This window comes from Marmota monax, unplaced genomic scaffold (assembly GCF_021218885.2).
Source record: "Marmota monax isolate L192 unplaced genomic scaffold, Marmota_monax_Labrador192_F-V1.1 WCK01_AAM20220418_F8-fsc00029, whole genome shotgun sequence".
NCBI lineage: Eukaryota > Metazoa > Chordata > Mammalia > Rodentia > Sciuridae > Marmota > Marmota monax.
In genome coordinates this window covers 14,773,843-14,799,513 of record NW_026693024.1, presented here as the reverse complement: position 1 = coordinate 14,799,513, position 25,671 = coordinate 14,773,843, and the positions used below count along the sequence as shown (strand labels likewise).

Genomic DNA, 25,671 nt, shown 5'->3' with positions numbered 1-25,671 from the left:
GGAAACTTGTGCAGAAGTTGGAGGAGTGGAGAAGCCCAGGCCCACGGGCTGGAAGGGGTAAACATGGACCGGGGAATTAATAATGCATAGCACTTCCAACATGCAGGCGGGCGGGCCTGGTGGGTCCTGCTGCAGGATAATGGTCTTGAAGAATTGACCTATGTCCTCCTCCTCCCCCAGCCCCTCCCTCCCTCAAAGCAGCAGGCCATCAAATGCTTGTTGCCTCAGGGGAAGGATGTGGTAGGATAAAAAGCAAGTGCAAGCCCCGCCCAAGACCCTTTCAAAGGAAGGAAGGGGCCTTTAGGAAGGAAGGTCTGGAGAGGAGGTTGGCTTCCTGTGCTGAACCTCTTCCGCAAATCTAGATAAGGTTTCCCCAGAGTTAGGAAAGCTGGAGAGTTGGTGGTGGGTGATGATCCCCTGGAGAGAGGGACCCCACTTCCCACATCCATGGGCAGGCTGCAGAGTCTACAAAAACCCAGACTGGTGGGGCCTCTGCAGATACTGAGAGACCCCCATGCTCCAGGGGGCAGAGGGAGCCCCTGAGTAAGGGTCAGAGGGAGCTTCCTGGTCTCCAGGGTGGCACCCTCCAGACCAGGAAGCTCCCTCTGACCCTTACTCATCTTTGCATGGACTGGTGACAGGACTTGTGAAGCAGGAAGTGCCTAGCACATAAGAGCCAATGATGTCCCAGGGACCTGTGGGCCACTGTCGCAGCCTCAGCAGACACCTGCCTAGGTAGATGGCACCCAGAGCTACGTGACAGCCCCTTTGCAAGACCTGGCTTGCTTCGAGTAGCTTCTCTACCCCAGGAAAACGGGTCTGCAGAACTGAACAAGATAAAGTCTCTTCCTGCCCCTCAAGTAGGACCGAGCTGCAGGTGGAGGTTCATGGTGCTACAGAAAACACCCCGGCTCAGGAGAGCAGTAGGGGGAGGGTACATGCCCATCTCTTACCCACTTCTTTTACCCTCAACAGTGCTGCGGAGGCACCTTTCTTTATGGTGCTCATTGCAAGTGTTTGGAGAGGTGGTGGCACATGAGCTCTGTGCCTTGTCAAGGACCAACTCTGGGCTTGTTAGGAATATTTGGTTTCAAGTGCTTGGATAACAGTTTAAAGAAGCTCACCCTAGGAAAGAGGCCTTTGTTCAAGGGTCTGGGATGTGGACTCAGGGCCTTGGGGGCGCCCGTACCTCTCTCATCTCGCGTCTCTGCTGTGTTCCTCTCTCTGCTGCAGTCTAGTGTGGTATAGTGTCAGGGTCTTTCTAAGGATAACTCAGGGACCAACTGTATTATTAAGCTGTGTCCCACCCTAGACCTATGGGATCCGTCTCTGGGAAAAGGTCCCGGGAATCTGAACTTCAATTGACTTTAGTCCTGTTCATACCTACCTGCTGTGAAATTTGGAATGATCTGAATTACAGTTTCAACCAATGGAAAGAAGCCGAACAGATGTTATCTTTGGTTCTAAAGCCCCAGGAAAAGGACCTGCTTGGCCTACCTTGGATTAGCCACCTACAACTTGACTGGCCGGTGGTGGATGGGGATGAAGTCACATGACAATAGGTCAGCTGCTTGAAAATAGTCTGGATGCAGTGAGGAGGGTCCCAGAAGGAAGGGATGCTGTTCCCAGGGGAAAGAGGATGCCTACGAGTCAGGCAGAATGGTAGGCAGCTACCTCCTGTGCCGCAGTCTGGCTGGGCACAAAATCACGAGCCACTCACAGCCTTGTAGATTCAAACAGCAAGTCTTTATTCCCGAAACGCTCACCAGCTCTCTACACGCACGTTCTGGGGAAAATCCACCTCCACTCGGCTCTGCATCCCCAAATACTCTCTGAATCCTGCGAGAACTCCAGGAGCCGGCGGGTGCCTGAGGCAGCAGGATACGCCCTATTCCCAGCAGGGTCCAGCTTAAACCTGGAACCGCCCTAAACCCAAGGAGTGGGCGGGCGCTTGAGGCAGCAGGATACTCCCTATTCCCAGCAGGATACACCCTGAACCTGGACCCACCCTAATCCAGCAGGATCCTCCCTAAACCCGGATCCACCCTGGTCCTTGAGCAGGGTCACCTTTCTCAAACATTCATGCAATGTCACTGCAAATGACCTGGGTCCAAGGCAAGCCCATTTCCACAATGGAGAGTCCTCCCTCTAAGCAACATGGGGTAGGCTGACAAGGAAATTGCCATGCGTCATTCCTACTTGGCAATGGCTCTCAGCACTCCTGTTCTAACAGGCTCCACAGAGAGGGAGGATGGGGTCTCAGGCACGTTCTCAACCTCAGCCGCTCATTCCATCTCGGAAGCACGTCTCTTTCCTACTTTCTGAACACCTGCTTCACATCTTTGCCAGTCAGTGCCCCTGGACCTTACTCTGCCCCTTCTCCCCTCCTTCTTTGAGGATGGTCACTCCCAGCCCACTCCAGAATGAAACAGAGCCAGTCTAGCGCATCCTGAAAGCATCAGTCCCCCTGTCCTGCCTGTCCACCATGTGGCGGTCACACCCCTCACTTTCCTCCCTGTCCAGTATTATCTCTTAAATATTAATGATATGACTTCAGGGCGTTTTTTCCAAGCCCCAAAGCCTCCAAATGAACCCCGAAAGTTAGACAAATACAGAATAACATGAATAAGAAAATAAAATGTATCTGTAAGTTTGTCAAATGGAAGATGACATTAGTAACAATTTGAGGTATATCACTTTAGTGGATTTTTTTCATTTTTAAAATTTTGGTTTATTATCTATGACAGCAGAATTCAATTACAAATATGAGTTACAATTCATATTACACATATAGAGCAACAATTTTTCATATCTCTGGTTGTACTCAAAGTAGTGTCACGCCATTTGTGTCTTCATATATGTACTTAGGGTAATAGTGTCCATCTCATTCCACTGTCTTTCCTACCCCCCATTCCCCCTCCCTTCCCCACCCTCCCCCTTTCCCCTTTGCAATCTCTAGGTATAGAATCATATAATTGGCAAATAGTGCTAATTTGAGTTCTTCTTTACCTATCCATATCCCTTTAATTTCTTTCATCTAATTGCTCTGGCCAGTGTTTCAAGAATTATGTTAAATAGAAATGCTGAAAGAGGGCATCCCGTCTTGTTCAAGTTTTTAGAGGGAATGCTTTCAATTTTTCTCCATTTAGAATGATGTTGGCCTGGTGCTTAGCATAGATAGATAACAATGTTGATATACGTTCCTGTTATCCCTAGTTTTTCTAGCATTTTGAACACGAAGGGGTGCTGTATTTTGTCGAATGTTTTTTCTGCGTCTATTGAGATGGTCCAGTAGTTCTTATCTTTAAGTCTATTGATTCAATGAATTACATTTATTGATTTCCATATATTGAACCAACCTTGCATCTCTGGGATAAAGCCCACTTGATCATGATGCATTTTTTTTGATATGTTTTTGTATTCAATTTGCCAGAATTTTATTGAGAACTTTTGCATCTATGTTCATTAGAGATATTGGTCTGAAGTTTTTTTTTTTTTTGAAGTGCCTTTGCCTGGTTTTGGAATCACGGTGATATTGGTCTCATAGAATGAGTTTGGAAGTGCTGCCTCTTTTTCTATTTCCTAAAATAAATTGAAGAGTATTGGTGTAGTTCTTCTTTAAAGGTCTTGTAGAACTCTGATGTGTATCCACTGATCCTGGGCTTTTCTTAGTTGGGAGGCTTCTGATGGTGTCTTCTATTTCATCACTTAAAATTGATTTGTTTAAATTGGGTCTATTATCCCAATTCAATTTGGGTAAATCATATGACTCTAGAAATTTGTTGATGCCTTTGATATTTTCTGTTTTATTGGAGTACAAGTTTTCAAAATAATTTCTGATTATTTTCTGTATTTCTGAAGTGTCTGTTGTGATATTTCCTTTTTCATCATGTATGTTAGTAATTTGAGTTTTCTCTCTCCTTCTCTTCGTTAGCATGGCTAAGGGTCTGTCAATTTTATATATTTTTTTCAAAGAACCAACTTTTTGTTTTGTTAATTTTCTCAACTGTTTCTTTTATTTCAATTTCATTGATTTCAGCCCTGATTTTAATTATTTCCTGTCTTTTTACTGCTTTTGGTGTTGATTTGTTCTTCTTTTTCTAGGGCTTTGAGATGTAATGTTATGTCATTTATTTGTTGACTTTTTCTTATTTTAAGGAATGAACTCAATACAAGGAAATTTCCTCTTAGCTTCATGGTGTCCCAGAGACTTTGATACATTGTATCTATGTTCTCATTTCATCTCTAAGAATTTTTTAATCTCCTTCTTAATGTCTTTTGCAACCCTCTGTTAATTCAGTAGCATATTATTTAGTCTCCAGGTGTTGGAGTAGCTTTTATTTTTTATTTTATCATTGATTTATAATTTCATTTCATTGTGATCCAATAGAATTCAAGGTAATATCTCTACTTTTTTATATTTGCTAAGAGTTGCTTTGTGGCATAAATATATGGTCTATTTTAGAGAAGGATCCATGTGCTGCTGAGAAGAAAGTGTATTCGCTCATTGAAGGGTGAAATATTCTAGATATGTCAGTTAAGTCTAAGTTATTGAGTGTATTATTGAGTTCTAAAGTTTCTTTGTTTAGCCTTTGTTTGGAAGATTTATCAGTGATGAAAGAGGTATGTTAAAGAGTCTATTTGACTCTTGAACTTGAGAAGAGTTTGTTTGATGAATGTAGATGCTCCATTTTGGGGGACATATATATTTATTATTGTCATGTCTTATTGATGAATATTTCCCTTCAGCAATATGAAATATCCTTGTCTATCCCTTTTGATTAATTTTGGCTTGAAGTCTATTTCATTTGATATGAGGATGGAAACCCCTACTTGCTTCTGCAGTCCATGTGAGTGGTATGATTTTTCCCAACCTTTTACCTTCAGTCTGTGGATGTCTTTTACTATAAGATGAGTCTCTTGGAGGCAGCATATTGTTGGGTCTTTTTAAAAAAATCCAATCTGCCAGTCTATGTCTTTTTATTGGTGAGTTTAGGCCATTAACATTCAGGGTTATTGTTGAGACATGATTTGTATTCCCAGCCATTTTTGTTAATTTTTGGTATTTAACTTGACTTGGTTTCTCTTATGATTAGTTTTTCTTTTAGTGTGATACCTCCTGTTGCTGATTTTCTTTTTCTTTTTTTTTTAATTTTTAATATTTATTTTTTAGTTTTCGGTGGACACAACATCTTTATTTTATTTTTTTGTGGTGCTGAGGATCGAACCCAGTGCCCCGCGCATGCCAGGCGAGAGCATTACCGCTTGAGCCACCTCCCCAGTCCCCTGTTGCTGATTTTCATTGTTGTTTTTTAATTTCTCTCCACGGAATATTTTGCCAAGGATGTTCTGTAGTGCAGGCTTTCTAGTTGTAAATTCTTTTTAACTTTTGTTTATCATGGAAGGTTTTTATTTCATCATCAAATCTGAAGCTTAATTTTGCTGGATATAAGATTCTTGGCTGTTATCCATTTTCTTTCAGAGCTTAGTATATGCTGTTCCAGGATCTCCTGGCTTTGAGTATTGAAAAATCTGCTGAGATAAGAATTGATCTCTCCCTATATGTGATCTGATTCCTTTCTCTTGTGGCCTTTCAGATTCTATCCTTATTCTGTATGCTAGGTATTTTCATTATAATGTACCTTGATATTGATACGTTGTAATTTTGTACATCTGGTGTCCTTTAAGCCTCTTGTATTTGATTGTCCAATTCATTCTTCATGTTTGGGAAATTTTTTGATATTATTTCATTGAAGAGATTGTGCATTTCTTTGGTTTGAAACTCTGTGCCTTCCTCTATCCCAATAACTCTTTTATTTGGTCTTTTGAGGTATCCCACAGTTCTTGGATGCTTTGCTCATGGATCCTTACCATCTTCACTGTGTGGTCAACTTTATTTTCCAGATTGTATACTTTGTCTTCCTTATCTGACGTTCTGTCTCCCAAGTGATCTAGTCTGTTGGTGATGCTTTCTATTGAGTTTTTAATTTGGTTTACTGTTTTCTTCATTTCAAGGATTTCTGATTTTTTTTTCGGAATCTCTATTTCTTTCTTGAAGTCATCTTTTGCTACCTGTATTTGCTCCCTTCTGTCTTTGTTGGTGTCATCAATGGTTGCCTGTGTTTGCTCTCTTCTCTCTCTGTCAGGGTGATCAATTTTTGCCTGTATTTGCTCATTTAGGTCCTTCTTTAAATCTCAGATCATTTTCATGATCTGAACATTCTGAACTCCTTCTCTGACATTTCATCATCTGTGCTGCCCATGGGTTCTGTTACCGTGTCCTGGTTGGTTTGGGCACTTTCCTCCCTTGTTTTTTCATGTTGTCTATGGGATTTCCTTTCTTGCAGTGTGGATCTGAGGTATTACCGTTTCTAACCTATAATCTTGTAGTATGTGTGCAGATTATCTGTATCTCACCTTGATGTTGGGCTTCCAGACCCTGTTGTTGTCTCAGGGTGGGTTCTACTGCAACTATAGGTGGTGGAGGTGACTGGAGATAGCAGTGGAGGTGCCCCAAGATGGATGCAACGTCTTTCAGAGGTGGGGCTGAAAGGGTGGGCCTTACACTGGCTTTGGGACGCCTGCTCCAAGATGCAGATGCTTCTAGGCCCTGCCTGCTGTCCCAAGGTAGAGGCTACTGCAGGGAAAGGCTATGGGGATGGCTGCAGTGTCTCAGGATGGAAGTGGGTTAGACCTGGGCTCCCAGGTGGGGATTGGGGGGCAGACCTAAGCTTATCCTGGGCCCTGGCTCCCATGCAAGTCATCAAGGTGGGTCTGGGCTGAGCCTGAGTTCTAGTGGGTGTTTGCCAGTGGGTGGAGGCAGTCCTGGGCTGAGCCTGAGCTCCAGTGGGGGTCTTCCAGTGATGGGATACACTCAGGCCTCCCCTCCACTTTAGTGTTTTTGATGCATATGTTTTATATTTATGTATACATGAAAAATAGAGATGATATTGTATGTGTATTTATATCTTGTTTTGTTCACTTGAACATGAACATTTCCCCATGTTCTTAAATAATCTTCTTTTATAGAATATTTTAATAGCTGAAACCTTTTATTGGCCTTTTAGCTTGTCTCAGTTTTTGGAAAGGGGGATATCAGGGATTCATCCCAGGGGTGCTTAACCATTGAGCAACCTCCCCAGCTCTTCTTATTTTTTATTTTGAGACAGGGCCTCGCTAAGTCAGTCAGGGCCTTCCTAAGTTGCTGAGGCTGGCTTTGAACTTGCAATCCTCCGGCCTCAGCCTCCTGAGCCACTGGTGTATTATAGATGTATGTCATTGCAGCTGGCAGCTTGTCTCTATATTTATTAAATATGTATATCATGCTCTTATTATAACTAGATCTTGTGCATAAAAATTTTGCACTTCTCTGCTTTACTAACCCACTCAGTATTTTTGAAAGAGTAGTCTATGCTTTTATCCTCTGTTGTTTTACACAACTGATTGTGTCCTCCTTATGCAGAAGTCAGTCCCATCACTCTAGGGGTATGACGAGGCTTGCACTGACCTCCAAGGGGCAAACCCAGTGGTCCCTTTAGTGCAGGAAGTGATGATGCTCTGGTGTCATGTCTTGATCCCCTGCTCTTCTGACCTCGTGACCTGGGCCCACTTCCTTTTCCTCACGCTCCTGTGCCTGGTCTTTCTTGGTCCCCTTTGTTTTCTCATGCTCTCTTTAAGCTGGGACAACCCAACCTTCTGCCACTCTCCCTCCTCCTTCAAAAGGGTCCTCTGTGTCTCGTGTGCCCAGGACTGTCAGGCACACCACGGACTTCCAACAGCCGATGGACGTATCCACTGCTCATCCCAGAGGCTCTGACCCCCCGTCACCCTGTACAAACCAGCCCCAAAGGGGATGCTCAATTCAGGGAAACTGCCCAGCCTCCAAGGGAACCTAAAAACACTTCAAAAGGTTTGCTCCAATTTTCAAAGAGCCAAAAGGGAGTCAGGCAGAGTCCCTGAAGCTGGTCTCCTCCTACTTGAAGGTCCATCCCAGCCCTCCCCTAAATCACTCCTAAGCTCTTCATTTCCAAGTGCCTCATAGTCGTTCCTTATTCTGATAACTTTCTCGTCCCAGTTAGAAACCTTAGGTTCTCTCGTTCACAGGTGATATCCTGAGACACCAACTTTTCTAGATTCTGTTTCAGAAATGCCTCTGGCCTTTGTTTGCCCCCTTGTTCCTTTCCTTTATTGCCACTCTTACAGCCTCTGTTCTGCTCAACCTCAGTTGTTCTGTTCTGGCTAATCCTCCTGCCAATCACCCCTCTCTTCTCCAATCTTCTGTCTGCATTGCTGCCAAGAAGCAATCTGGTGTCCTCCCTCGAAGCTTGGCAGTCTCTGCCGTCACCCAGTTGGAATTCCTTTCTTTGGTTCTTAGTCTTTAATCTGTCTTTCCTTCTGGTCAACTCTCCCATCACTCTCCTTCATCACACTCTGGCTCTATTGCCGTTTTAGTTTGTTTTCTGTTGCTGTAACAAAATAACCAAGGTTGGATACTTCATTTTAAAAAACAGGTTTATTTATCTCACAATTCTGGTGCTGGCAAACTGATGAGGTTCCCTGGCTGTATCACATGAATTGGGCAAGTATGAGGGGTGGCCTTGCTTTGCAACATCCTGCTCTGGAGAGAGCTAATTCAATTTGTGAGAGCAGCATTGACCCCTTTCTGGGCAGTCCCCTTATGCCCTCATTGCCTCCCTCGGCTCCGCCTCTTAAAGACCCACCACCTCTCCACATTGCCACACTGGGGAGCCAAGCTTCTACACATGAACCTTTGGGGACACACGCAAACCATGGCAACCATGTCATCTATTCACTGTCCCCATCTTCCCTCTGCTTTCACACTTTGACACTTGTGTTCCTGGTGTTGGACGACCCACCTACTCATTCCTGCTCTCCTCCAGCTGAGCAATTACGGCAGGCTCTTCAAGGCACAGTGTCACTGCTTCCTCTTTCTGGAAACTTCTATACTCTTCCCAGCCCCAGGCTCCGGGCTTCAGGCTCTCCATTTTGCACTCCCAGGAATTTGTTCCTGCCTTAGGATGTCACTTTTCACACTGCAGTCGTCTTTTCTATGGCTCTGTGAGCTCAAGAGCAGTGCATTATTCATTCTGGAAAACCTCCAATGCCCAACGCCGAAGCTGCTGCATAAAGGAGGCCTGATCGCCCAGCGAACGAGCTGGTGTTTGCTTTCTGCCATCCCATTACTGTGTGTGAAGGCTAAAGGAGCTTCCGATTGTGGCTTAAAAGGGCGTCGGGTGGAGGAATCTCTCTAAGCAGCAGCAGCAGCCGCAAGTCTGTCTGAACGAGACAGAGGAAGGAATTTATTGGTATAAAAAGATTCAGTTGCATCAAAGCTACTGCACATGGGATATTTTCCTGGCTATAAACAAGCATGCTGAGGGTGAAAAGAGAGATTTACAAAGCAGATGTAGTGCAGTACAGTGTCGTCATTCACTTGGTAAAAGAAATCACCTTCCTGTCTGCGCTTCTCCCGACTCAGTCCCATAAGACAAGAGAAACAGCCATTACCAGGTCCAATAGATCCTTTCTCCTAAAATCTCTCTAGTCCGACTAGTTTTCTCTACCTCCCCAGCCTAGGCCGGCTTAGGCCATGTTCACCTTTCTTCTAGAGGATTGTAACCTCTCTGACAAATGTCAAGCTCCAGCTTCAAGCCTTTTATACCCTCTAGGACTGGGGTAGGGGACTTGCCCACATATGTGTTCCTGTACCTTCTATTGTAACTTTCCTATATCCCTGATAAGCCTGAGCTTATTGGTCCTTAGCATGCAAGCTCCTTAGCAGGGCTTTATTTACTGCCTGAACACGTTAAGTACTCAATAAGTATTTGTTGCATGAAGCGATTACAAAGGTATGTATCAAAATATTTTGAATACCTATTTTTTTTTGCATCAAATATATTAACCCAAGTAAGTATATTTGGACGTGAAAAACCAGGGCTACTTAACAAATTGAATTTAATTGGATTAGGAAGTAGGACTTTCAGTTTCACTTTTGTCTTTGACTTTTCGGTGCAGATTGAGACGTGCCTAACCTAACGCAAACTGAGAGGTGTGTCCCTGATGTGGGACTAGGCTCTCCACATCTCTTCTCTTTTTTCCTTATTTTATTTTATTTTTGTTTTTAAATCTGCTAATTGGAGGTAGTGATTAGGCGTGTTAGCCAGAAGTGCTGTAAGGAGTGGGTTTCCGTCTTGAAGGGACATTTGTGCTTTCCTTAACCCCCGAGTGATTACGGGAATGTTACCCATTCTCTGGGAAGACTCAGCCAGGCATTGCAGGTGGTTTTGAAGTCCCTCAATCAAAACACATCGAGCCACCCATCCGTTCCTAGCTTCGGAGCTCTCAGAAGAAATCCTCAGGTTTTACATTTTTAGAGAAATAAGGTCAAGCATTATATTTTAAAGCACCTTTATAGGTCAAACCCAGCAGCCTAACTCTTTCTGACCCATGCAAGTGGCTTTTAGTAATTTGATTTTGCTTTCAAATTAAGCAAAAGGAATTTTTATGAAATTTCAAGGGGGCATGCTATAACATCTAGAAATTAAAAGTAGATTTAAAAGAAAAGACTCCTTGAAAAATAGGATGGCCGATGGAGCAGGATTTTTAAAATAATATTTTCATGTAGGAGTTGAGAGTCAAATACTGGTTCTCTCTTCTCCCACTCCAGGTGAGATCTAGATTCTTGTAATAACCAGAAAAGACGGACAGTCTGAGATCCCTGCCATCAAGCTGTGCCATGTCCCTTTCCCTGGCAGCAGCATCCAGGGCAGGATTCCAGAAAGAAGAATCCGTGGCCCCAGGAAACTGAGGCTTTGAACCGGATGTCAGTGACAACCTCGGAGAGCTACTGAGAAACTGCAGATGGAGGGAGACACACCCCACCTTCTTCCTCCATCCAGCCACATAAAACACACTGGAACAAGACGCTGTCCTGTTTGATGATGAGTGAGAAGCAGCTGTCACACTGACACGAATTGAGTGAGATCTTGTAATATTGCTCACGGGGCAGAGGAAGAGGATTTCTCCTTGTGGAGCTGGAGTCTCGGGGGCAACAGAAGGGAAGGATAATCCTGTGTGAAGTGAAGAGAGATCTGGAGGGACCCATCAGGGTATGGAAGGGGCTGCGGAGAAGTGGGGTGCGCTTCTAACTCCCTTGACCCCAGGAGATCTGGACAGCCATTCCGTCACTCCCGGGGGGAATAAGCAGCATTCTCAGAGTAGCTCAGGCGCTAAGGGAAGATACTAGAAGACCACGAGAAAAGGGGAGCAGGGCGTGTCCAGCTCTCCTCCTCCTTTTCAGTACCCACACTTGGTGGGGGCCAGCACGGAGGGAATTTGCACCCTGCAGACTCCAGGGAGGCTGAGCTGACTGCATTAGAGAGGAGTTTCACGGGAATCAGGGTTATAGGTTGGATAGTGCCCCCCACCCACAATTCATAAGTTTAAGTCCTGACCCCCCCAATACCTCAGTGTGCGACCTTACTTGGCAACAGGGTCTTTACAGAAGCCATCAAATAGCAGTCATGAGGGGGGACTCTAATCCAGTACGACTGATATAAGAGGGGAAATTTGGATACAGACACAAATGCACGGGCAGAGACCTGGCCATCTACAAGCCAGAGAGAGAGACCTGGGCAGATGCTTCCCTCGCACCCCTCGGAAGGGGCCAACCCCATAGACACCTTGATCATGGACCTCCAGGCTGCAGGTCTGTGAGGCGATGTCTGTGGGTGAAGCCTCCCAGTCTGCGGTGCTTTGGTACAGTGGCCCTCATACTGTCCATGGGTCCTGGAGCCTCTCCCCTCCTCGAGGGCATGCGAAGGTGGCTTCCTTGGCGTGTTCACATACACGGGGTAACGGCTGGGGTAACGGCTCGCGTCCCGGCTGATCCTGTGTTTCTGCCATCTTAACAAGTGGCGTTCATCGACTCCTGATAACTGCACGTGCTTTACGATCGGCTGTAAACTAACCCGACAACCTCCTAGGCATGAGTCGTGGCCAGTTCTGCGCCTGAACACACTGAGATGCCGTGAGTGAGAGCCGGGCAGTCCTCCCTGAAGGTCTTGCCATTCTTCTGAGACTGGTCTCCCCAGCCCTTTCTGGTCGTGAGGGTTCGGAAGGGGGCCAAAAAAGAGTGGGCCAAAAATGTTGCCAGAGACACCCCACTGTCCTGGGCCCAACGCTCATGGAATTTCCACCGATCTGAACAGGACAGCGGTCAGCAAGAGATCATGCGTTCATACTTTGTCCATCTCGAGGTGCTTCTTTGAAAGGAGTCTCCTTTCTTTCCATTTCCCTTCTAAAAATGTGTACAAAGTATGAATGTTAATTAGGGATTCCCCTCATAGGGTGGATGTGGCACATAGATGCTCACCCTAAGAATGATCTGGCAACAGAAGAAACTATTTGTTGGAGGATTTCGAGAGAGAGAAGAGAGGGGAGGCAGCACGTGGGTTGAAGTGTGTGCACAGACACAAGTAAAGGGACGTGCCCCGCTCTCTCTGACTCATGAATCCATTGAGGTCGTCCCCTGCTCTGTGGCTGGGCTCTAAGCCTGTGTCTAAGCCCACAGCTCCAGGTCTCGGGTGAGTGTGTGTTGCTGGTCCCTCAGCACTGAGATCCTGATAGGTCTGTTGGAACAGTCAGTCAAAGCAGCGGAGAAAGGAGAAGCAGCAGAAGGACTCAGAGGCAAAGCTAGTGCCCGAAGGCTGCAGCTCTGTAGAGGTGGGCAGATGTGGACCCCGTCACATTGCTCTAATGTCCTCTTCCAAGGACCTCCCAAGTGACTTACACAAATGACCTTTTGACCCGTCAGGGAGAGGTCCTTGCAAACTTAGCTGTTCTAAAAGGACAGAGAGCATGGTGCCTAACAGCCTTGGATTTTGGAGTCAGGCCCATCTGAGTTATAACCTCAGCTCTACCATCTCTCAGCTTCGTGGACCGGGGGGAGTTCTTTTTGACCTTTTGAGTCCCAGTGTTCTTCACCTTCACCTTCACCTTCAAATTCAGCATGGGCATAGAACTCTCTAGGAGTAAAATGAAAAAATAAACAAATCGTGGCATATTCATGTACTGGAAACTTCTGGAGCTGTGGGCATTAACAATCTGTAACTACACACACAATTCTGTGGGTGGATGTCACAATATCGAGAGAAAGAAGCCAGTTCCAAAGGGCACATAACGCATGGCGGTGAAGCTGACCGCCTGGTGGAGCCAGCTCACGTGGTTAGAGGTCAAGGTGGTGTTTACCTTGAAGGGAGTAATGCTTGGAGGGGTGGCTGGGCCGGACTGGTCTGTGTCTTGTGATGGGTGGGGTCCGTTGGTGAAACTCACTGAATTACACACTTAAAATCAGTGTCATTTTCTGCATGTATATTTTACTTCAATCAAGAAATTCCAAAAAAATGTGGATGTGTAACCGATGTGATTCTGCAATCTGTATTTGGGGTAAAATTGGGAGTTCATAACCAACTTGAATCTAATGTATGAAATATGATATGTCAAGAGCTTTATAATGTTTTGAACAACCAATAAAATAAATAAAGAAAGAAAGAAATTCCAAAAAGCAAATCATATCAGTACCTAACTTTACATAGGTGACACTTACATGAAACCATGAGTGCAAAACACCTAATGATAGCAAGTGCCAGACACATGTTAGCAACTTATCATTAACAGTTTTACTCTTTGGATGCAGGTATTGGTGACCAATTTAGCACCTCCCCTAAAGACCTGTCCCATCTGGGCAAGCCAGTGACACCATGAGTTTTAAATAAAGAGGTACATAAACGGCCCAGATCCTTATCATAGGTCAACCTCTTAGCAACCCTCATGTCTTATTTTAGTGGGGAAAAATTCAGCCCTGAGTCCTTTGATTTGAGATAAGATAATTTTCTATTTTTTTTTTTTTAACAAAAGCCCACCCTGCATCCTCCATAGTGTGTAAAAATAACTTGGCAGAAAAGAGCAGGCCGTTTTCTGCTGTTCTCAGACTCATTTATACTTCCTCTCGCTTCCTCCGTAGATAAAAATAGAGGTTTAATCTACTGACAGACAAGAGCCTTCCGAAGTACGAACTCCATTTGGAGCTGTTTCTCTTTATGGTTGATTTTCTGTAATACAGATGTTTGGGGCATAATGTATTCTCTAGAACGTCCTCTGTCAGCTCAGTAAAGAAGACAAACAGCAGCCTAATCTTGAGAACAGGGCTCCTCCATAAACCAGCTGACATAAGCTCAATTGAGCTTCACCCCACATAAAGATTTTAATAAACAAACCTCGCTGGTCAGCATATCGCTCCGGCATATTTAAGCAGATCACGTGCTGCTCCCTCCTCCTCTTTACAGTTCTGCAGCTTCTGCACAAAACAAGCTCTGGTTAACAGAATGCAGTGAGTCTGAAGAGGAGGCAAAGTCTCTTCCCTGCATGCCTTGACAGAGCCAGGGTGTGACAGCGTGGAACGCGGGGCTGCCCAGAACCGAGGCTCAGCTCCCGGCCCCAGACTGCAACTTCTGCAGCTGAGTCGGCATGAAGAGGAATAAGCTGGGAACCACCTTCTGACCCACTTCCCAGTTCTTCTCTTCTTTACGTCGGGTCGAAACTTCGTTCGCTCTTCTGGCCTTTCATTCATCTACCACGTCTGTTCTTCTGGCTCCTGGATCCGACTCTCTGGATTCCAACCTGGAAGAGGCCCTTTAAGACCTCAGGGAATTTGGACACATTACATAACCTCTCTTAGCCTGGCGTTGCTCATCAGCTACAGGAGGATCATAGCCCGCCTACCCACGGGGTTGTCAGGAGGATTTATTGTGCCGATGTCCACAAAAGCTCTTTAACGGGAGGTTGGCCAGTTTGTAGTAGCTCATCAGCAAACGATGGCTATTAACCTGTTCCTTTGTGAATCAGGCTTCTTCTGAATGGTTGTTTGTGCACCTGCACGTACACAACCACTCATCATCCTTTGTCAGGCAGGGAGAGAAACTTTGGGTCCAGGGGGATTGAGCATGATTAATCGGATTCAGGGAATCTTAAACTAAGAGGGGTGGCTCCTAACTGAGAGGCAGAGTTAGAAACTAGTGGTTTTCTCAATTTCAGCAGCGTGACTGATATTTGGGGCTCCGTAGTTCTCTGTGCAGGAGGGCTGTCTTGTGTAGGAGGTTTAGCAGTATCCCTGGTTTCCACCCATTAACTGCCAGGAGCAACCCCAAAGTGTCTCCAGAGCTTTTGAAACGGCTCCTGGGGACAAAAGCATCCCTGGTTGAGAGCCACCTGACTAGACCGGAGACGTTAATCCTAGAGCTCAAGTGGGAAGGCATAAGAAGTGACTTATGAAAAGAGAAGGGACAGAAAGTCCAAGACAAGTGCCTTCCTTGCTGTGTGAGTTATCTTTCCATTACTATAACAAACCACCTGAAGTAATCAACTTTAAAAAGGAAAGCTTTGTCTTGGCTCTCCGTTTTGGAGGTTTCAGTCCCTGGTCAGTAGGGTGCATTGCTTTGGGGCCTGTGGCAAGGCAGCAGATCATGCGGGGAGGGCATGGTGGAGACGAAGCTGCTGACCTCATGGTGGGAGGAAAGTGAAACAGGGAGAAAGGACCTGAGGTCCTACCCTTCAAGGGTACACCCTCAGCCACCTAACTTCCTTCCACTAGATATTTCTTCTGAAGTCTCTACCACCTCTCGGTAGCACCGTGGTCTGGGGATCAAGCTTTTAACACACAGGCCTTTGGGGGCCACCTCCTCAAACCCCGACACTTAACTTATATGGGGCTTTGCGAACAGATAGGAGCCGGGTTCAAGATCCTGCCACCTCCTCCGTGTCTGCAGGCAGTTGCTGCCTTTATAGGGGACGTGCTGAAGCAGAACAGAAGAAGAGGAAAGAACTCCGTTCCCAAAAGGCCTTAAAAGGTGATCGAATCTCTAATCAAACCCCCACTTTTAGATCCAATCTTTGGAGATAGATTTACGGCACTTCATAAAAGTTCCTTAGTTTTATTATTTTCCTTCCCAGGTTTAAATCCAGTAAGTGTTTAACCACATTGGGCTGCCGATTTCCAGCTTTCTCCTGATTGTGTTAAGTCCGTGAGAATTTCATTTAAGTGCTTTCATTTTTCCATTTCTCCACTTGTTTTTATCAAACCATGGAGGCAAAATGCAATAAAAAGATTTTCAAATAATTGCAGAGACATCACTGTACAGATAAAAACGGCAACATGGCACCACTCAGCTGCAGGCTCACGGCACCACCAAGCAAGAGCCCCAAGTGCTCAGGGTTCCCTCGGATTGGTGAGGATCTGTCGGATAAACGTCAGTGGAGAGGCACCGGTGTAAAATGTGAGAATGGATTGAGTGTGCAGAGAATTTCAGTCCGTGTAAGTTGAAAATCACTAGTAATTACGACAAGGTGAGATATAGGCACCGGGTCATGCTGTATGTTTTTCTCTTCTTAATTAGATTATAAATACTTCAAGGGGAAGGAAGAATTATTTTTAAAAAATGCATCAGAACCCTCTTTACTGTGCATGCAATAAACACTTATTAATTTCTAATTTAATGGGTAATGGGTAGAATAAAATTAATCCTTTATTTTGAATGAGGAGGCTAGGCTTAAAGTTGCCTGCAATTTTAGATCCAATCCTGCTTTGTAGGTGGTTAAGGAATGTTGTTACATATTACATACAGATATCAGTATATGGGTAAATATATGTATGTGAATATATATAAGCTGATAGCTCCAGATATATAAATATATAGATATCTAATATTAGAGAGAGATACAGAGAGATTGAGATAAAGTTATAGAGAGAGATATAGATCGATCTCTCTCTCTCACACACACCCGTAAGGAATGTCTGAGAGGGAGAAATGTAAGTCATTAAATATAAATCTTCATCCATTACTTTTGCTAGTTACTCATTTAAGTTGAGCTTCTTTTGGTGCCAACAGACCCACAACGGGGCCCGCTTGGTCTTTGGCACCACTGTACCCATATCTTGCTTAGGACCATGTCGGCCAATGCAAGACACCAGTGTAGCTGAGCTTTGAAAGCCCAGTCCTGAGGCAGGCGTGGCTGGTGAGAGGACAGCAGGGGCCCTGGGCTGGTCCCCTCTGGCTGCGAGCATCCTCCACATTTACATCAGTGAGCCCTACAGATATTTTCTTTCCTGTATTTGAAAGAAGATTGAGAAGCTCAGGTAGGAAATCAGTTCCTTTTCTTCTCCTTCATTTCCTTATAGCCTGTTTGACCTTTCCTTAAATTAGTAATGGAAATGTCTTTCTCGCTGCAATGGATAGCTGTTGACTGAGCAAAACGTGCTAATTGTTTTCCAGTGTTTTCTTCCAGTCTGCTGCAGAGAACCACAGGGCCAGCGGGTGGGAGTGCCCAGGAGGGAAGTCTGGTTTTGGTGTCCATAAAGAGAAGTTCTGAATCATTAGGGTGATGAAGCCAACTGCCACGTGAAGCCCCAAACACTCCTTCTCCGCTGGGAAAGCCGAGGCCACAGATCCCCTAAGGGCCATTGTCCACTAGTGGCAGGTGAGTGGAAAGTGGGTGCATGGCCTCTGCTCCGGGTCCTTCCGAGCAGTCATCTGAGACGGGACTGGATACAGAGTGCCCCAGGTTCCAGCAGAGACGGGGAAAGATGAGGTTCTCACTTTCCAGGAATTGAAAGAGGGTTGGATCATATCAGCTTTTCCCGAAAATAGACGGATAAAAATTAAACAGTTTGCCTTTTCAGGTCTGGTTGTTAGGAGATGACTTTGGCAGCTATGAAACCCAGAGTGCTAGCCTGCTGCAATTGGGAATGAAGGGGAAGGAACTTTTCATAGATGGTCAGAATGTCCATGCCAAGGGGTTTTCCTTCTGAGTCAGTAAGCTCAGAGGGTTCCTGCTTTAATCTTTCTGTTCTCTGTCATGCGCCTTTAAGGAATGTCTTGCTACATTGCTCTCTGATGATACTTTGCCTATACTTTCATATCATTGCTAATCTCATTGTACCATCATTCCTCCAGAGCTGGGGGCTCAGTTTCAGGAGACCCCTGCCTAGGGGATGCGATGACCATCTGCAGACGCTCAAGTCCCTCATATAAAGTGGCATGGAATTTACATAGAACCTACACACATCTTCCTGAATGTATCAATCACCTCTGGATGACTTGTAAGACCTAATAAAATGTAAACTTATGTAAATAATTGCTAGGCTATATTGTTTAAGGAATGATGACAAGAAGTCTGTACATGTGCAGCAAACATGCAATTTTTCCCCACAAATATTTTTTATCCAAGGTTGGTTGAATTTGCTTATGCAGAACCCAGGGATATGGAGGGCCGACTGTATTCTAATTTGTTTATTTTTCTGTATTCTCCATCTCTGGTCTTTAGCGCAATGTCTGACACTGTAGGCTCTCAACCGGTGTTTGTCATAAAAATGGTTCAAATACATCAATTCTGGATGAAGAAAAAGAATTCTGTAAGATAAATCGTGTATCGTGCTACCATCTTCCAACGTGAGATGATTAAACAAAATTCAGCATCTGCATTTCTTTGTTCTTCAAAGGATGGAATTTCTTGCTTTTCCTGGAAGACTGAATTAGGAAAAAAAAAATGGGCTGAAACCAATTTTGGGTGCAGAATCACTTGCATAAAATAACCCAGTGTCGGTGTGGGGTTTTTCTGGTCCTGAAGAGGTAGATAAGGTCAGCACACACCATCTTCTTCTGGCTGAAGTGTAGTCTGACGGACCCTGGGAGTTTCTCCCAGTCCAACTCCACTGTCCACCTCATCGTATTTCTCAGTTTGTAAAATCTGGTATATGAAGGAACTATCCTTTGTAGTGCCGATTATGGTCACTACTGTTTTTCTTTGTTGAAATATTCACTCAGGATTCCACATGAGTCATTTTGCAGAGCAAATATTAGACTTTATAACATGGTGTTTCCCAGTGGCTGTTTATCTCAGGCAGAAAGAGTTCTTACTGGGCAGCCATCAAAGCAGGGCTTTCTAGGAAATGTCACAGCTCTGCTTTGGCCTTTCTTGGACATCTGGTAGGTCCTTGTCAATTTTCTTAAAAACTCTCTTCCAGGATTTAATCCTTTTTTTTTTTTCAAAAATAATGGCAGGATCTTCTATTATAATCTCACATAGCAGAAGAGGCAAGGGAATATCTCAGAGATCTCTTTTACAAGGACACAAATCCAAACATATCCTGGTTACCTCCCCAAAGGCCTTACCTCCAAATACTATCACTTTGTGCAGTTCCTCAAAAGGTTAAACATAGTAATCATATGACCCAGTATTTCCACTCCCAGACATATACCCAAGAGAATTAAAAGCATGTCTACACAAACACACACATGTTTATAGCAGCAAGTTGCATAATAACCATAAGAGTAAATAACTCAAATGGCCATCAAATGATGGAATAAATAAGACAAGACATATACATGCCATGAAATATTATTGAACCATAAAAAGAATAAAGTACTTTATATACTATAGAATGAATAAACCTTGGGAACATTGTGTTACTTGTAAGAAGTTAGTCACAAAAGACCGCATTTTATATGATTTCTTTTATATGAAATACTCCAAATAAGCAACTCTATGTAGAGAGAAAGCAAATTAACTATGATGCGGGGAATGGGAGGGGATTGCTGAAGAGTACAATGTTTCTTTTTAGGACATGAAAATATTCAAAATCGATTGTGGTGATGATTATATCACCATGTGAATATGCTGGGGAAAAACATTGAATGTACACTATTTTATGGTATGTGAATTATATCTCAATAAAATTGTTACAAGAAAAAAAATAATGGCAGGGCACTGAAGAAAATGGCTAGTTTAAGATGATTTATCTGTGCCATATTCATTGAATTTCAACTACAAAAAAAAATCATAAAAATGTCCCTTTACTATAAGATACTATGGAAAGTGTAGGAGTCACTCAAAAGCAACAGAACAGCGTGTTATTTTTGAATCATTGTGTTCCAGGCAATTGGTACCTTGTCTATTTACATGACTCATACCACGCCTGGTGTTCCAAGATGCACATTATCCACAGGTTGCTTCCCAAACTATGGAAAACTTTAGCCACAGAAAGGAATTTACGATGTGAGAGAGAGCCTTCTAGAATCACTTCATGTCTCTGTGCCTGGGACCTTATCAACTTCACCCCCCAACCTGGTAGGAAATGTAGGAGCTGGCCTTGGGATGACTGAAGGAAAGCACCCGTGGGAGCCAGGCCGTCCTACCTAGAGAACCAGCCAGACGGGGGCTCGTGGGCGAGGGAAGGCACGGCTCCTGTCATGGCTCAGGCATGAAGTGTCCCACCAAAGCTCATGGGTGAAATGATGACATGATGAGTAGTAGCACCTCATCGTGGATTCGTCCACTGATATGGATTAACTGGCCAGTGACTGTAAGCACGTAGGGCATGGCTGGAGTAGGTCACTGGGGCACACCTTGGGATTTACTTCTTTTTGTCCCTGGTGAGCAGAGCTCTCTCTCCTTCCTGACTGCCGTGTCCTGAGCTGCTTCCCTCCACCAGGCCCTTCCGCCATGATGTGATGCCGCATCCTGGGTCCAGGGCAACGGAGTCGGCCATGCATGAGCTAAGACCTCTGAAGGTGTGAGCCCCAAATGAACTTTTCCTCCTCTCATATTTTTCTGGTAAGGTCTTTTGGCAGCAGCAAGGAGAAGCTGAGTAAAACGGCCCCACGCAATAAAGTATTAAAATGCTTAAACAACTCCACCGTGATGGAGGGCGTCTGCTCCTTGGCATCCATTCAAGCTGTTGATTTGTGCACAGATCCATCGATGGCTTCAGGGAGCTATCAATTCTGTCTGTGTGTGAGCTGTTTCTGACTCTGAGATGCTCCCTGCTCAGACTCCAGAAGCATCTCAGCCCCTACCCCGTGCAGTGTTTTTACCAAATGTCTCCTCGTATTTTAAATACTCAGACATCCGTGGCCTACAGAGACTTCTCCAGGGAAGAAATCTCTGCGGTCTCCCTGTCACCCTTCTCACTCCATCAGTGTTCATTTTTCTGCTTAAGCAGATTCAGTGACATGAACAAAAAATTAAAAAGAGAGGACACCGCCTGGAATATGGGAATTACCCGGGACACGGACCAAAGCATTCTTGAGTGATGGGACATTTCCAAGATTTTCATACCCTCTATTACATTGTGCTGTGATGATCTACTTGTTCTCTGTGACTCATCAGATTAAGAAGTTCTGGAGGGACAGAAAGAATGCTTTATTCATCTTGTGTCTCCAATGCCATGTTACTATCTGGGATTCCAGTGCACACACAATACTCAGCACATACTGGCTGAAACATTCGCTATGGTGTGAATAAGTATCCCCAAAATGCCGTGTGTTAAAGGCTCGTCACCGGCCCATGGCTCTACTCAAAGGTGGTGGGACCTTTAAGAGATAGATTCTAGTGGAAAGAAGTTAGGTCGTTGGGGACATGCCATTCTTGAAGGGGATGTTGGCAACCCAGCCTCTTTATTCCTCTTTTTGCTTCCTGGCTGCCATGAGATCAGTAGCTTCCTCCCCAGATGTGCTCCCACCAAGATAGACTGGGTTGCCACAAGCCCAAAAGCAGTGGAGCTAACCAACCATGGATTGAAACCTCCAAAATTGTGAGGAGACACGAACCTTTCTTCCTTATAAGTTGATCATCTCAGGTACTTTGTCACAGTGGGGGAAAGCTGACAAAGTGCTGAACAACTCTGAAGTACAATGATTCAGTTCTGATTTGGGGCGGACAGCAATCACTAGAAGAGTGCAGTGGGTTCATTCATGACCTCCCAAAATATGTAGTTGCACCCTAAACCTCAGAATCTGTGAATGTGGCCTGATTGGGAAAAAGGGACTTGGCAAATATAGTCAAGTTAAAGAATCTTAAGATAAAGTCACCCTGGATTATCCAGGTAGGCCCTACATCCAATGACAAGTGTCCTCGAAAAGACAATGGGGGGGGGGACACAGAGAAGAGGAGAAGGCTAGGTGAAGGCAGAAGCTGAGACTGGAGTTATACAGTGTGGTGGATGGACCTGGGAGTCCCCCAAAGTCTCATGTGTTAGAGGACTGGTCCCCAAGGCAATGTTCAAAGGTGGAGATTTGGGGAAGTGATTGATTCATGAGGGCTCTGACCTCATCAATGGATTAGAAGACAGGGCTTCATGTGGGTCCCTGGGGACATGCCCTGGAAGAGTGTACATTGCCCAGCCCCTGACTCTCTCTCTTTCTCTCTCTGCTTCCTGGCCGCTGTAAGGTGAGCAACTCTCCTACACCATGTGCTACCACCGCAACATTCTGCCCCACTACAGGCCCAAATGCAGCCGAGCCAGTGAGTGATGGACTGAAACTCAGAAACCATGAGGCAAAATAAGTCTTTTCTCCTGTAAGTTGTTTTTCTCGGGTATTTTGTCACAGCAATGAGAAGCTGACTAATACATGCAGGTATGAGCCAAGGAATGCCTGGAACCGTGAGAAGCCGGAAGAGACGAGGAACAGTTTTTTAAAGCTCCAGAGGGAGCGAGACCCTGATGATACCTTAATTTTAGACTTTAGGACTCTACAAGAGAATAAATTTGTACTGTAAATCCCCAGGTTTATGGTAATTTGTTATGACAGGAAATGAATCTTAAAGGTAACCTGCTTCAAGAACTCCGTTCAAACCAACACAGAGAGCTGGGTTCATGGCACTGGAAAAAAAAAACAGACATGGAAAGGTTTTTTGAAGGATTCCTGTTCACAAAGTCCTAGGAACATGGACTGAATTGAGAAGAGGGGCTAGGAGAGATGGATCTTATCACAGGGGCCATGAGGAGCCAAAAGAAGTCTCAACCTAGGCTGAAGATTTAAAGTAGCAGAAGCTTATCATTATGCTCCACAGTTGCAGAATGTAGACCTGCAGCAGGCACTGAGTAGGCACTTAAGATGATCAGAAAAGCACTTCAAGTCTTTGTACAGAGCAAGAGAGAAGTAGCCCAGAGAATAATGGGAGGAGGGTATGGAGAGGACTGTCATTTCTCTAAGCCAAGCCCTTGAGAAACCATCTTTTGTCACTGCAAAGTGGAAAAAAAAGGGACCAAGGCAAAGAAGCTTTCTCCTCCCAAATAAGCAGGAGGATTTGGCCCATTCTGCTCATTCATTGCTCGAGTGTCCTGCCCTGTCCCTGCTTGCGGTCTCTCTGCCCCAGGAGACCCCATTCTCATGCACTTGATTGGTGCAGACCGGATGGCCCTGGGAAGAGCCAATTCTTCTTCAGAGAGCAGAATGGCATAAGGCAGGGAAAGGTCTGAAAAGGGCCACATCCAAGAGAGCAGAGTGCTTCTTGTCTCAGAAAGACAAACAAGGCTTTGGGATTCCAAGCAGTGAGGCCTCTCAAGTTCCAGCTGGGGCTGGATTACATTGCCGGAGTAGCTCAACTTGCTTGTCTTTACCATGAAGAGGCTGATGAAACCATCTTCAAGGTCTTTATCACCCTCAGATCCGTGATTGTTGCCTGGCTACCGAGCAAAAGAAATCCACCCCCTGGAAGGTCTTCTGACTCACACCCCAGGACCCATTTGAAATGTTTTATGATATACTCCTTCCCACAAAACCAAATAGGGCATCATATATGACCTGATTTACACGGAGACTATATTGCTAAAAACAAAAGGGGGCGGGGGGCTGCCTGATCTCAGTGCGGTACAATATGGGCATTGAGTGGATAAAGGTTGAATGAATGGGTGAGGGTTGGTATCCCTTTTAAATAAAAATACAAGAGAATTTTAATACAACGGAAAAGTCCTTCATGATTATAGCAGGATACAATATGGACATTCGATGAATGAATGTTGATGGAAGTTAAGCATTTTGCCATATGATCCCTTAAATCTCGTTTCAGTTAGTTACCTGTGTGGTGATGGAGTTTGTTTTGTTCAGCTATATCCACTCTCTCTAAGCAGCCGGGTGCCGGGGAGGCCCTCTTCCGCTCTTCCTTCCATCATCTCCCACAACAGTTCGGCCAGCCTCTTGCCGTGCTGGTGCCAATCCCTTGTTGACTCACCGGGAATGAGTTTCCTCCATCTGTGCCGTGGGCTGCACAGAAAGCCCAAGATAAAGGGCTGCCTTGAGCCTGCTCCATGTTTTCCACCTTTTTTCCCCTAGACTTTACTATTTGTGTCTTCTATCCTTATTTTGCTCCAAGATGTGAGAATGACTAATTGTTTCCAAACTTTGCTTCTGACGTAAGAGACCTTTATTGCACTTGTAAGGGCAGGCACACACGATGACACTCTGCATCTTTTATTTATTTAGGAGGTTGCCAGTTTTCCCTTAAAACCTCAGGCAAGAAGACAAAGAGGGAAAACTCAAAATGGCGGCAGGAGGCCAGGCAGTTAGCTGAGAGCACCTCACCCGCCCGGCCCAAAGTGTGACCATGCTTGGTGGAAGCTGGCTTGGAGCCAGGCCCGCCCTGCTTTGACAGTAGCCGGTGTCATTTCTGTGTAGGATTCCCCACAATCACATTAATAGGCCATTACAGACCCCATAACCACCCTGACATTGGGGCATTGCTCCAATTTCCCCTGAACGAGTGCTCAGGTCTCCTGGGATGGGTCGAGGCAGCCTGCTTCTCCCCATCCTCCTGGCACACCGGTCCCTGCCCTCCCCTACCAGTGAGACCACCTGTTATGGAGGACGCTGCCCCAGTCACATCAGGACTGCCGCACACCTTGCTCACGCAGGCAGTGATTATCCTTCTAGAAAAAACAAAGACAATAAAATAAGGCTTTTGATTGATGAGATGAGGCTTGTGTCCCCCCCCCCCAGACTCTGTAAGTTTGTGTAATGAGCTGCAGATAACCACAGTGCAAATATTAAGTAGGCCCGAGGAAGGGTGTCCCTTGTTTGAACAGGTGGGCACACATGTGGGTCAAGGCCATCTACGTAGGGGATGAGGGAACTGGGACACTCATTCATTCATTCATGGAGCATTAATAAAAAGCACCTGAGATAAACAACTTATGAAGAGTAAAGGTCATCTGGGCTCACAGTATGGGGGTTTCCGTCCATCACAGTGAGGTGGGAGGCAGTGACCATGGGGAGGAGAAGTGCTCACTACAAGGCCAGGAAGAGAAAGGAGCCAGGGTCCCTCTATCTCCTTCAAGGGCACACCTCAAATGACCTCAAGACCTTGCCCCAGGCTCCTCCTTCTGGAGGCTCCACCACCCCCAGGTAGCGCCACCCTGAGGACCAAGACTTTGACGCAGGAGGCTTCCTTCAATCTGCCGCAGCACAGGCATTCATTTGTCTGAAAGGTCTGGATCCTGCGGGTATCTGGAGATGTGAAGTCACAGTCTCTGCCTCTCCTCCTGTGCCCTCCCCCTTCACACACACAGTCCACACACTCAGCGGATGTGCAAGGAAGGAATGCTGACATTGCGAGAAGTGCTGCAGCTGAGGGACCAGATGACTATTATCGGGGTGCACAAGAGAGCGGTCAGCCGCCTGCTTGTGGCCAGGGAGCCTTCTAACGGGTGACGTGCAGCCTGAGACTTCAAGAGTAAAGATGCCTTTACTGATCTGGGGGTAAATTAACTCAGCTTTCTGTCATTTGTCCCTTTTTGATGGTTACATCAGCTTGTCAAGA

General features: G+C 45.3%; 1 long non-coding RNA gene across 2 annotated transcripts; it reads left to right on the top strand.

Annotated features, from left to right (window-relative positions):
• Positions 1–14,361: 14,361 nt before the first annotated feature.
• Positions 14,362–21,997, top strand: LOC124098617 (uncharacterized). 2 transcript variants are annotated; one of them, XR_009227663.1, is made up of 4 exons: positions 14,362–15,926; positions 16,030–17,212; positions 17,349–17,553; positions 18,030–21,997. It is a non-coding gene; the product is annotated as an uncharacterized LOC124098617 (long non-coding RNA). The 2 variants fall into 2 exon arrangements; XR_009227662.1 differs by having other exon boundaries at positions 17,349–21,997.
• Positions 21,998–25,671: the final 3,674 nt, after the last annotated feature.